The following is a 12,218-nucleotide window of genomic DNA, read 5'->3' as shown; positions in this document are numbered from 1 at the left end:
ATCTAATGTTAGTTAATCAGACGTTGCCCCTTGGGCTCGCATTTGGCACAGCATCACACGGCGTGTCTTTTATCTTTAATACGGCCACTGCGTATACATTTAAAATGTCTTTTATGAGCTGCTGTTGAAAGTCAGACCGTGTTTACAGCACAGCCCATTAAAAGGCCCTGTGTCTGAAATGTTTTGTGTGGGAAGGTAACGTCGGGCGGGATGCACCTCGGCTGTAGGTTGCACATATGGTGCAGGGATAGATATTCATACGCCACAGAGCTGCATGGAACATGTGGATCTTTCATTTCCTTCGAGTTCCTCGTCTGCTGGGAGTCGGTATGAATTGCACTGAGTTTGCAGGATTTCGCCGCCACAGGAACCACAGTCACGCCTTGCTTCGCGGCTCGGAGGCCGGTGGCTTTTTATTGGATAGCCGTCAGCGTGCGTGCTCGCGCCCCGCCCCGGGCTTCTCTAATTAGACACCTGTTGAGCGAGAAGAGGACACGACGGGGAGGCAGCGGCCCAGAATCGAAGCGTGGGTGCCAGCCGATGCCCGCCGCCCGCCAGCGCACTGCCCAGCCTGCGGCTCCACCACAGGGTTAATTTTGAAGCATGTAATTCAAACATGTCTAGTTTGTTTAAGTTTTATTTGGGGCACAACAGCGTCCTTTAACACCGTCTGGACCGACCGGCAGCTCTCGAGGAATGTGTGCAAAACCGAAAATCGAAATAAGAACGTGGGCAGCAGAGAGGCGAGATCTTTAAGAGCCGAGACAGATGGGATCAAAAATATATGAGAGAGTTAAAAAAACAGGTCACGGTTTGGAAATCCTGACTCAAGAAACAGATAACAGATCCGACACACGCTGAGTAACTTCCTGTCCATTCGTTGATGAATCAGACATGACTGTCGTCAAAGCGCAGGATCGGTAACGGAGGAACGGATTGATGCTGTCATGTCTCCTCTGGACGGTCTGTTTTTAAGCTTTGCTCGTTTGAACTCGTATGGCTTCTCCTTTTTTTTCTTTGTAGACCTGTATAACCCAAGCCAACCCCGGGAGCTTTTTTCTGGTCCTCCTCTGGGGGATAACAGAGAGCTGCCTGTCTGAACGTCGGTGGATGTTTGGGTTCGATGCTGCTCAGCAGATTATAACATAATAGCTTCCCGATTTGTTTTGACTCACCTCAGTGGAAGTCAGTGAGCCAGCGTTCAAAGCAGTTTTTAGCTCTTCTTTTTCCGGCCCCTGTCTCACTCGATCAACCCCTTGACCCGGGACGGGGGTGAGGTTAGGGGCCCAGAGGTGCCACACCACGTGGAGGGCAGGCGCAAAGGTCAGCGGTCCACAGGAAAGAGTCGCTCAGAGGAAGAGGAGTCAGACAGACAGATGAAAGGATCGAGACGGAGCCCCCCCCCCCCCCCCCCCCCCCCCCCCCCCCCCCTCCTCTATCTGTCTGCAGCCCGTTGTTCCAACCAAAGAAAGATTGGTGCATATTCATTCTCCGGCTTCCAGGGTTTTTTTTTTTTTTTTTCTGCCAAATTGCCCCACAGGGGCGGCTGGACAGAGCGGGACGGCTCACGTTACCGGTGCGCCGCCGCCGCCGCCGCCACCGCCGCTGCACATCTCGCTTTGCGTTCGTTTCCTCGGCGGCTGCCAGCGCGGACAGGAAGGCTCACCGCTGCAGGAACTCAAAATGTTATGATCTGCATTACTCATTAAGACGCCCGGCAAGCGTGTGTGTGTTTGTTTGCATGTGTGTACGTGCGAGTGAGTGTGCGCACTGGGGGTGGGCGGCGGCTTCGGTGGGAGGGCAGGAGTGTATAGGCAACAGGAGGCAGGAAAACCACATCCATATGGTGAAGCCACTCCAGAGAGCCCCATTTTCCATCAGCCTCAACCCCCTACACCAAATACCTCGCCACACACACACACACACACACACACACACACACGCAAGCATCGTCAGTGTATAAGAAAACAGTGTAAAATAAGCAGAAATCTGAGGTTCTCCAGGCAGATTGGACCCCCTCCTCCTCCTCCCTCCCGTCTGCATCACTTCCAGCCCAGCGTGCAGATTGATTGAGATCTCCGTCACCTTTTGATTGTGTTTCCCCTTCTTTTGTGGCTTTTCCACAGGGTGCTCCTGGTCCTCAAGGAAACCCCGGCCGATCTGGTCCACCCGGGTTCAAGGTACCCACTCCTAGTTTAACCCGCAGTCACAAGCAGACCTTTCTTCCTCCCCCCCGCTTCCCCACCCTCACAAGACCCCCTCTGCCATGTTGGTTTTTCCTCACTAAACAGCTACATCATTATGTTCCCACCTCTGCCTCTCATTTCATAGCGAACCTAAGATCTTTTCTGAGGAATAATCCTGCGGGGACGTCTTACGTTTTCAGTTTTTTTTTTTTCTAGATCAGCTGGAACCCATAAAGAGCAACAAGGGTAATGGAGTTTTATGGCTGGAGAATCAGGGCCATCTAAGTTCACCGCAGGGCGGACGCAGGACTACAGACACCTCGGTGCTTCATACTGCGCACCCGTATGACTTTAACATATGTGCTGTCGAGGTCGGCGTTGGGCTTCCCTGTTATATTTCAGCCGAGGCTTCAATAACTGTCAACCGGCTGACAGAAATTTACCAACAACTGTTTTTATCATGACTTATTTGTTTTGAGGCTTTTTAAACTGAAAAATTCCACCTTTGCCTAAAAATTTGTGTTTTCTTTTGTCTTTTATCGAGAAAAACCCAATATCGTTTGGTTGTGGACTTTTGGTTTGTACTAAATAAGAATTTTTTTGTAGAAAACTCCAATAATTCAAAACAAATAGATATTTAAATAAAGTAAAGGCTGCAGCCCAAATGTACTTTTCTTTTTTGTGTGACTTTTTCGCGTTGCCACATTAGCCCCTCAAACTCAGAATCTCAGTTGATGTGTTGCTCCCGTGTCAGTCGAGTGTGTGTCAATATTTCCACTGCCATTTGAGCATCGGGAGGAAAAAACACACATTGCATTGACACCGGCGGGGTCAAAGTGATTTATCAGAGCTCAAGGGAAACACGTTAAACGTCGGAAAGTGAGAACTTCAAATAAATCTGTCCATTTTTAACGTGTGAACAGGAGGTGACCCTGGCCAAGACAAATCCTCCACGTCCCTCATGTGATTGTCTGGGCTGATCTACGTCTCGGCAAACACCCTTGACCTCCGACACTGTGTGCTCAGACGATGGGACGAGGAGCAATACCTGTATTTTAAGTGTATTATAAAAAAGCCTTAGACAAACGACAACTGCGGTGACACCGCTGACCCCTGACCTTTATAGAGGTCCCTCTGGGACGGACGGCGTTTTTCTCTTTGACGTGCTTTAAGATTTTCCTCTCTCAGACTTTAATGAGTTTCTGGCCTGCAGTTGGACTTCTTCGGAAATGCCAGTGTACAGTTTCTGAATCAGAGTTAAATGACAGTGTCAATATAGCTCCAGTGCTCTTATAATAAATATTCCGCACAACCAGCAGCTTAAAATCCTTCAGTTGTGTTTTTTTTTTTGTATTTGGAGACACTTATATAGCAATATATTACCTTCACGTCCTCTGATCTGTGATACAAGCTTTCTGCCAGCTGCGGCATCATATTTAAACGGCTTGATTTCGATCTTGATGGAAAGAAATGCTTTTCTAAATCTGTTTTCAATTTCTCTGAGCACACAAGATTAATTTCTAGACGGAGTTACAGCTTGATCTTTTTATTTTCACTATACTTTTCCAATTTTCTTCTCTTTTCTTTTGTATAAAATGGATATTTCAGTTTGTTTTACAAAGACAGATTAGAATTTTCTTATTGCGCCTAAGAAATTCACTGATAAAAATGTCTGAAAAAAGGACTTTAAGGTGCGGAAATACTCAAAAATGTATCAATAAATCAAGAAATACTTCATATTGGGATAAGACAGAGGTGGCTACAGCTGTAAGAGCTCACACCTGCAGGAAAATTAGTGTTACCAGCGAGCCTCATATGGATTTTTGTTTGTTTTGACGATGGGAGGAAACCAGTGAAATCCCATACATGCTTTGGACTCACACCAGGGAGCTTCTCACTATAGAGCAGGGGTGCTAACCACTACTCCACCGTGCCCCCCCGACCAGCAGTCTGATTTTCATCACATTTCAGCAGCCAGTCTCATTTCAGACGAGAGTCTCTGTGGCTTCTGCCGGAGTGTTTTGGTTAACAAGATGTATGTTTGTACAGTTTTTTGGCACAACCAGCTGTTTTTACTTCTAATGAAGAAAAGCTTCAAGGGGCTTAGGGCGGCCTCATGGCTAGAAGAATCGCGCAGAATTTGAAAAATGTGCCTCGATTGGTTAACAAAGCTGAGCAAATGGACCAGAAACAGCAGTAAAGTTCCTGTCTTACCGGGGTGCCAGAAATTGTTAAATTAGCAAAGGAGTTTCCAAAATATTTTCAAACACTCGCAGCGGACGCAATTTCCTTGTCGACTTATCCGACTTGCACCCTTTTCACTTCTGTCTCTGCACATTAGGGAGAGCAAGAACTGAGGCTCTTTCACCTTCATTCAGCGTCTTCTGCGCTTCTTTTCTGAGCTCCGTTTCGCTTGGCGTCTGATGACAGCGTTACGTAAACTGTGTGAATATGTAAAGTGAGTTTCAGTGGAGTCGGTGTGATTTCCGATCCGTAGCTTCGATGTGCCGAACCTTGCCGATTGTTACTCGCCTGCAGCGTTAACCTTTTCCCCTCTGTCTGAATGAGACGTGCTGGCCGCTGAAACCGTGTGCTAATTTGATGACCGGTCAGATGCTGTCAGTTCGAGATCACAGCGGGAGCTGCGTAACTTTCACACAAAGTCGTCCTTTGTGCTTGTCTGTCTTCTCAGGGGAAAAAAGGAGACCCTGGCATTTCACCCGGACCCGCACCTCCAGGAGAGAAGGTATTATATCCCGCCTTTACTCTCATGCTTCATTAGTCAACAACAATGTCCTGCTTGACAACACGCAGCGTGTTTGTGGCATTTTTTCCCCCTTCTCGCTTATTTGGACATTCTGGCTTTGTGTTGCAGGGAGACACAGGGATCCTTGGCCTGGTTGGACTGCCTGGACCAGAAGGTCGAAAGGTAAGTCCCAACGGCTCCTGTCCTGTCCTACCAGCCCAGTCACTTCAGTACGGCTCAAACATGTTTCAGGAACCATTCACCAGCTAACGATGGCTGTAAGCAGCGAGCTCACATCCTGGAACGGTTGATATTTGGTCACCGCATGAATCACGTCTTCTGTTGTGTCTTTATGGTTGTGTTTGCATGCAAACATCTTCCCCTTGTCTCCTCTTAAATTCTCCCCATCAGTCTTTTCCTTCTGCACTCGCCATATTTTCCATATGTTCCCTTGATCCTGCAAAGAGAGGACTGAGCGTTGGACGAAGGGAGAAGGTTTTATCAGCAGGATGAAGAGGATGGGAAACTTACCACCCCATTAAAAGTTACTGTAGGTCAGGCTGAGGGACAGAAAGTGGGACACAGCCTTTATTAGGTGGCAGTATAATCACCACAGGCTGAACTTTAGGTTCAAGAAGAAGGTCTGAGCTGTCAGCTGCAAACAGGTAAACAGGTTCATGACTCTGCAAATGCATTCCTGCGTCTGCCTGTGTACATAAAGCAGACATCAAACTATAGCTGTCTGCTCAGCAAGCAGGCTCGTCCCCCGAGGACACTTCAGCAGTTTCAGGCCGAGTGGAAAGATTGTATAAAAACAGTGAAGCTCAGCATATTGGGGGAAGAAGAAGAAAAAAAAAATACAAAATTTCACCCAAAACTATCGTTCAGCTTTCTGTGGCCACCTGAGAGGAAGACTGGGCTGAGTAATGGAAAACTGGCTGAAGCAGTGAGATCAAGGTAGTGAGGGATCTTTAAAAAGAAGTCCATGAAGCGGTGGAACGGTTTTCTGCATGTCGTGTTTGGACAGGATGAAAATGAAGAGTATATTGATCATTTAAAATGCTCATAAAGGCTCCTGGTCACATTGTGCATCAGAAACCGTGCAGCCAGGCGCCCATTTCAAAGAAAACAGAAGAATCAGTTGTAACTGAGCCTAGCGGGTAGACTGCCTGCGTTTCGGCGGAGGTGTGACGCTGCTCTGCGTCTGTGGGCTTTTCTCTGCAGCGCCGCGGCAGCCTGCACTTCAGTTGGACGGCTACTTGAAGCTCAACATATGGCTTTTGTTAGGAGTCTGCTTTTTTTTCTGTGTGTTGTGTGTGTCTGTGTCCGTTTGTGTGCCTCTGCCTCACACACACACACACACGCTCAGACAGAATGGAAAAAAACGTAAAACCGATGGAAAACCCTCCCAGATTCCTCGCAAACCCAAATGGCAGTGATGTATATGAAGCCGGGCTGCAGGTGACTCTGAAGCAGCGTCTTTGTTTTAAAGCTGGAGGACCTGGCGGGGGTGGAAAAGTGTTTTCTCTCTGCACACACTGCGATGATGAGCTCCGCAGAGTCAGCAGGTCTTCTTAATAAAGCCCCGGGGCGTGTTGTACTCATCGCGGTGACGCCGCGGCGTTTTGACCTGGGGGGGGTCTTTTACCATGGCGACTTCATGAAAACACACGCAGCCTGACCTCATGAGGGAAGGCCTCAGGTATTGGTCACTGAACCGCAGACACGTCGACTGTAAAGGAAACTTGTTAAGTTAACTGCGAGCCGTCGGCTTCCTCTCCGACGTGAAGTGTCTTGTTAACCCGTTGCCACCCTGCAGCAGCAGCGGCGGCGCTCGGCAGCGTGTTGCGTTTCTCAGCCGCCGGCCTCTAATAAGCCCCGGTCCGTGACGGACGTGTGAGTCAGGCCGCCAACTCGCCGAGCCGTCGGCGCTCAAACGGGCTTTGTTCTGCGTCTCAGGTGGAAAGTCCCCAGGCGTGTCCCGTCTCCCGCTGACGCTCCGAGGCCGAGGTTAATGCAGTATTGACAGGAAATAACGACGTTTAAGGCCGCGGCGTTCGCGCTCAGAGGCCACCCTGAAACCGCCGTGCGCTGTTTCTTCCTCTCCGCGCTGTTTACGTCGCTCCGTCTGGTTTGCTTGGATTTCTGTGGTTTAGGAAAACGGGACAACAGCAGCTTTTCCTCTGGGCGCTCCTGTGTTTTTCCCTACCTTCCTCCTCTCACACACACACACACACACACACACACACACACACACACACACACACACACACACACACACACACACACACACACACACACACACACACACACACACACACACACACACGTACGCCCCCCTAAATCGGCCCGCGTTTGACTCTTCAGCCGGGAATTCTGGAATCCGGCTGCCGGTTTTCCATGGAAAACTTTAATGGGGAAAGCAGCGGCGCTTTAAAATTGCGATAGCGGCGTGTGATTTTACACCCTCAGACAAGCCAAGCATGTTCCGCTCTGTACAACATTTGTTCTCGTAAGCCGAGTGCGAATGTCTTTTCAGCATGGCGGGCAGGGTCAGGCAGAGGGAACCTCCTGCGGCCAAAACCTCAGCTGCGAGGACGAGGCCGCGGTGCGAGCCTCAGCTCACCGCCGCCGTCGCTCCGTGTCTTCCAGCTGACCTGCTGTTCTCTCTCCTCTGCGTCTGTCTTTCACACCGTCTGTGCTTCTTCCACATGAAAGCCGGATCTTAATATCTGGTCGCGCTGGAACTATTCCTTTGCAGGGTTTTAACTGCTCAGAAGTGCTGATCTCGACTAACCGCAGTGATATCTGTCTTCTCGTTCAACTCTTAGCAGTAAATCCAACATTGGTTTTTTTTTTAAGCCGTTTCCCCAAAACCCTCGCAGTTTTCTGTCTGTTTTATAGCTCTTTTTACTCGAGAGCAGTTCTGGTTGTTCTGTTGACGATGAATGATACGTCTGACCCCCTGCAGTTTCATTATATTTGCAAATTCTTTGACGGTAGACTGAAGTACCACATGTTGAAATACTGCATGATTTACTTTATGCTCCTGTTTTCCTTTTTAAGGTATTATATTGTTTATTTTTTTGAGTGCTTATTCCTGTCACCTTATAGAACCATGAGTCCCATTGTCTACTTGTGTGGCGTTTGCATGTTCTCCCTGGCATTGCATGTTTGATTTTTTTCTTTCTCCCAAGAGTCCATAAACATGAGCTTATCGGGTGAGCCTGAATCATGTGTGTATGTGTTTTCCCATCAAACATTTGGGAGAGGCACTTTGTTTAGATTACTGTTATGAATCGATTATTGTTTAAGTTCCTACCAGATACTCTTGAGTTTCTTCTTCTCTCTGTCCTTTTCGCTGCACTCACTGAAGCTGTTGTGTGACGTTGACATGTGCCTGTATCCCCTGTATCTGCAGCATGTAGGCATAAATGCTACTTCACATTCAAAAGATAAACGTCACTTTTTATATTGATTAGCATCAGTCAGTTTCTTTTAAAAGCTGCTAATGTCAACATTGAAAAGCATCTTCCTCTTGCTAAGGATCTAGTCAATTAACCCCACTTCGTTTTAAAGAAATAATCACTGATTCTCATCATAAATCTTGATCATGGTGGAATACATTCAGGGTAAATCTATAAATTCGTTTTCCACGAATTGAACATAAAACTCGGCGACTGGCTGAGTCTTAGTGGAAGTAGCTCTAAAGTCAGTATGAAGCTGGACAGCTGCAATCTCATCCATCAACACCTATGTACACTCAGCGGTGCGTCTGCAATGTTTTGGGAAGTTATGACTGTCCAGAGACGCATAACGCGGAGTCCGTGTTTAAAAGAAGTCTGCATGTACATGTGCTTTTCACATATGTGCCATTCAGACATGTGTGATGCCTTTACGTTGAGCAATGGTTGGACTCTCTGACACAGAGAAGTTTCCACACAGCATGGCACACAAACCAAAAAATGTACGATGAATTAACTCTCGTAGCAGCTGCTGTTTACTCTTTTGCATGATTTCCCTTTAAAACAGCGTCCAAACCACAGTCCTCCCAACAAGAGCCCCTTTCTGAATGCAGAATAGTCTGATATAATGTGCTTTTCCCCCCCGCCAGGGCGAGACGTCGTGTTAATCACACTCATGTTCTGTGTTTTCGCACGGCGTTTTATCATCCGACGTTAATCTGTCTGAACCTCCAAAGCAGAGACTTTCCGTTCAGCTCCCTCCTCCTCTCCGAGCTAACAACTGTGCACGCTCATCATCGCCGTAATTATGGAAGAATTCAAATCAACCATCATTTTCTCTGCGTGTTTCACAGCAGCGACACACACACACACACACACACACACACACACACACACACACACACACACACACACACACACACACACACACACACAAGCAATCATTGCTAGTTTAATAGTGATCCCGGATGAACGCAGGAGGGTTGGAGCTGCGGTTCACACACGGTTGAGACGAGGAGCGTTTTTCCGCTGGACATATTTCAACAAAAAATGTGAAAATTGTTTGTTTTCTGTCCCGATGAGGCACGATGTACATACGCGGCACATAACATGGAGCCGGACGATTACTGTGAGCAATCACCCGGCTCCATGCTGGAGAGCTGTTTTAGGGGTGTGAAGGTGGGGAGATGAAAGCCCAGATTAATGAGGTGAGAGGTGTGTTTCTTCCACCTGCTGACTGTCCAGAGGAGGCACACACTCATTATTTGTTCTGCACAGTTGTTAAAAGACACAAGGTCCGCGCTCATTTGAAAGTTAAGTGTGTGCAGAGCGGCTGTCGTCACCGGCAGACACACTGTGTCTTTCATTCCGCTCCTCGGCGTTCGTTCCCCCGGGGCACAACCCGGGCCGAGCGGGAGCAGCGAGGGGCGGCGCTTACGGGGCGCTACCGGGGAGCCCATGTAAATGAAAAGCTTTCTGCTGAGTTTTATCTGATTGAACACACATGCTCATTAAACAAGTGGCATTGTAAACGGAGGCGGGCCGGTGGGAATGCCCGCTCTCATTAGCAGGCTCGTAATGAGTGAGATAAGGATCTGAGATGGTCGAGCTGAGGCCGAGAGTGTAGGGCTAATACGCAGGACCGCGTGTGTGTGTGTGTGTGTGTGTGTGTGTGTGTGTGTGTGTGTTTTCATCTGGACCTCACAGTGCAGCTTGGGAACATAAGCTGCTACACATGTTTGTACTATAAGTAAGCCATCTAATAAGATGGGATATGAGAGTGTGCATGCATCTCCGTGTTTGAACGTGCATGCGTGTTGGCGCCGCTCCGCCTCCCGTTCATGTACGAGCACACATGTCGGCGTGCGTTCGAATCCCTGAGAGACACACCGGGGTCACTGCTCGCCTCGAAAGCGTCCGTTGGGTCAAGACTTGGATGAGAAACAGGCAAAATTTTGCAGGGGTGAAATCAAACCGACTGCCGTTCGTCCACGTAAACAGACCGACGTTCAGCCTGAAGCACATGGAGGTGACCGTCAAATGCTATCGGGTGGAATTCTTCACCCTCTTCTCTCCACTGAACTGCGCATCGACAAGGCTTTTTACAGAAATATGGAAAACACACAGCAGTGTTGCCGCAGCCTGGTGACATCTCTATTTGCTTTGTTCCTAGTACTTGTGTATTCTCCTCCCAGCGCCGAGCATCTCGTCCTCGTAGCGTCATTTTCATGGCTCGTGCCGGACGTTGCGATGTGAGAGTGCGACACAAAGCTTCTCCAAAACAAGGATAAATACAGGCAACAAATATGTAAATTTCTGGGATGGTGACTTTACAAAATATGCACGTTATGTTATTTGTTTTATTTCATCTGCGACAGGGGGACAATGTGTTGTTGCTGTAGAAGTGCAGAATGAAGGGCTTGAAGTGCCGGATTGCGGCGTTCGGCCCGTGAGAGCGATCGTGTAACACGACGGGGAAGAGGGATGCTGCCGTCAGATGACAGCGCTAAAGGATGGTTTACAGGAACTCTACCGATCCTGGCTCGGTGTTTTGGAGCTGCGGTTTAGGAAAACGGGACAACGGGAGTCTTTCCTTTCTCTCACTGTCTGTTTTTACTTTATGCGCCCCCCTCTCTCTCTCTTCTCTCTGTCTCTCTGTCAAACTGCGGTCTGAGAAGGCCTGTCTTCCCCCCACCCCCCTTTGATTTAGTTTTTCTCCTCTCTTTGTTGGGGGTCTGCATTTTCCGGAGTCAGCAAAACCTGAGACAAGCACTAAGTCAGGCCGTCTTTTACTGTTGTTTTCTGCTGCGCATGCAGGAGGAGGCGAGCGCTATCTGACTCAAACAGGAAGGCATTTATATCCTCGACATGCCGTGATCCTGGCACAGCCTCCCCAGCACCATTACTCTGTGACGGCAGCCAGTGGAAAGTCTGATCCCCCCTGACAGACTGGCAGATTGATTCCTCGCATGTGGCACTGGATGTGTCTGCTGGTGCCGTTAGAGCCGTAACATGCATATTTGAGAACATTTTCTGTCGTTCTCACACACTGAAGAAGATCCGCTCCTGTGTTTGCTTCACGTTGCTGTCGTTCGTTGATATCTCATAACTAATTTCTGTCTAATTTGTGCCTCTCTAGGGACAGAAAGGTTACCCTGGTCCACCTGGACTGCCTGGAGAGGCTGTGAGTATCTTTCTCTCTTTATATGCTCTGTTGGATTTGGATTTGTACGATAGTTTATGTCCTGTTAACCCTCAAAACTTGCACATCTGACATGCAACGCCGTCACACTTCACCTGCGCTTTGCAGGATTTGGCCTCCTGATAAGGTTTGTGTGAATCTGTCTTCATCCATGTCTAATTCCTCCTCGCCACCTCATTCTTTAAAGCCTCGATGGACCCGCCACTCCCAGGTCGTCTGACCTCTCGGGCTTTGTGCAGACGTGTGTGCGCGCACCAGGCATGCTTGCAGTGCAGCCAGATTAGATTAGCCTGTTATGAAGCACTAGTGAGGACAGACATCTGGCCAAAAGCGCTGCGCTGCAGCGATGCTCTCCAGGATATCAGAAAGCGATGCCAAAGAGAGAGAGAAAATAGAGGGAAGAGAGAGAGGAACAAGCCAAGTAGGCCAACAGTGACACACTCAAGCCTGTTACGCTGCAGCTTGGAGAAAGTTTCCCTTTGTCTGTTTGCGTTTCTCTGGATCTGCCGGAGCCACTTGTCACTTAATGTTCAGACTCTGTTCGTCGATGTTAAACCGAAGCTCCATGACTTCTGTTCTGTTTTACGCTCTCCTCTATCTGCCATTCTTTATTTGAACAG

General features: G+C 48.5%; 1 pseudogene; it reads left to right on the top strand.

The window, feature by feature from the left end:
• The window catches only part of LOC115383146 (collagen alpha-1(XXVII) chain B-like), a 67,902-nt pseudogene that overhangs the window by 19,139 nt on the left and 36,545 nt on the right, over positions 1–12,218 (top strand).

Source organism: Salarias fasciatus (genome assembly GCF_902148845.1).
Source record: "Salarias fasciatus chromosome 7 unlocalized genomic scaffold, fSalaFa1.1 super_scaffold_4, whole genome shotgun sequence".
Taxonomy (NCBI): Eukaryota; Metazoa; Chordata; class Actinopteri; order Blenniiformes; family Blenniidae; genus Salarias; species Salarias fasciatus.
Note: the sequence above shows the minus strand (reverse complement) of the source record. Positions and strands in the feature narration are given on the sequence as shown.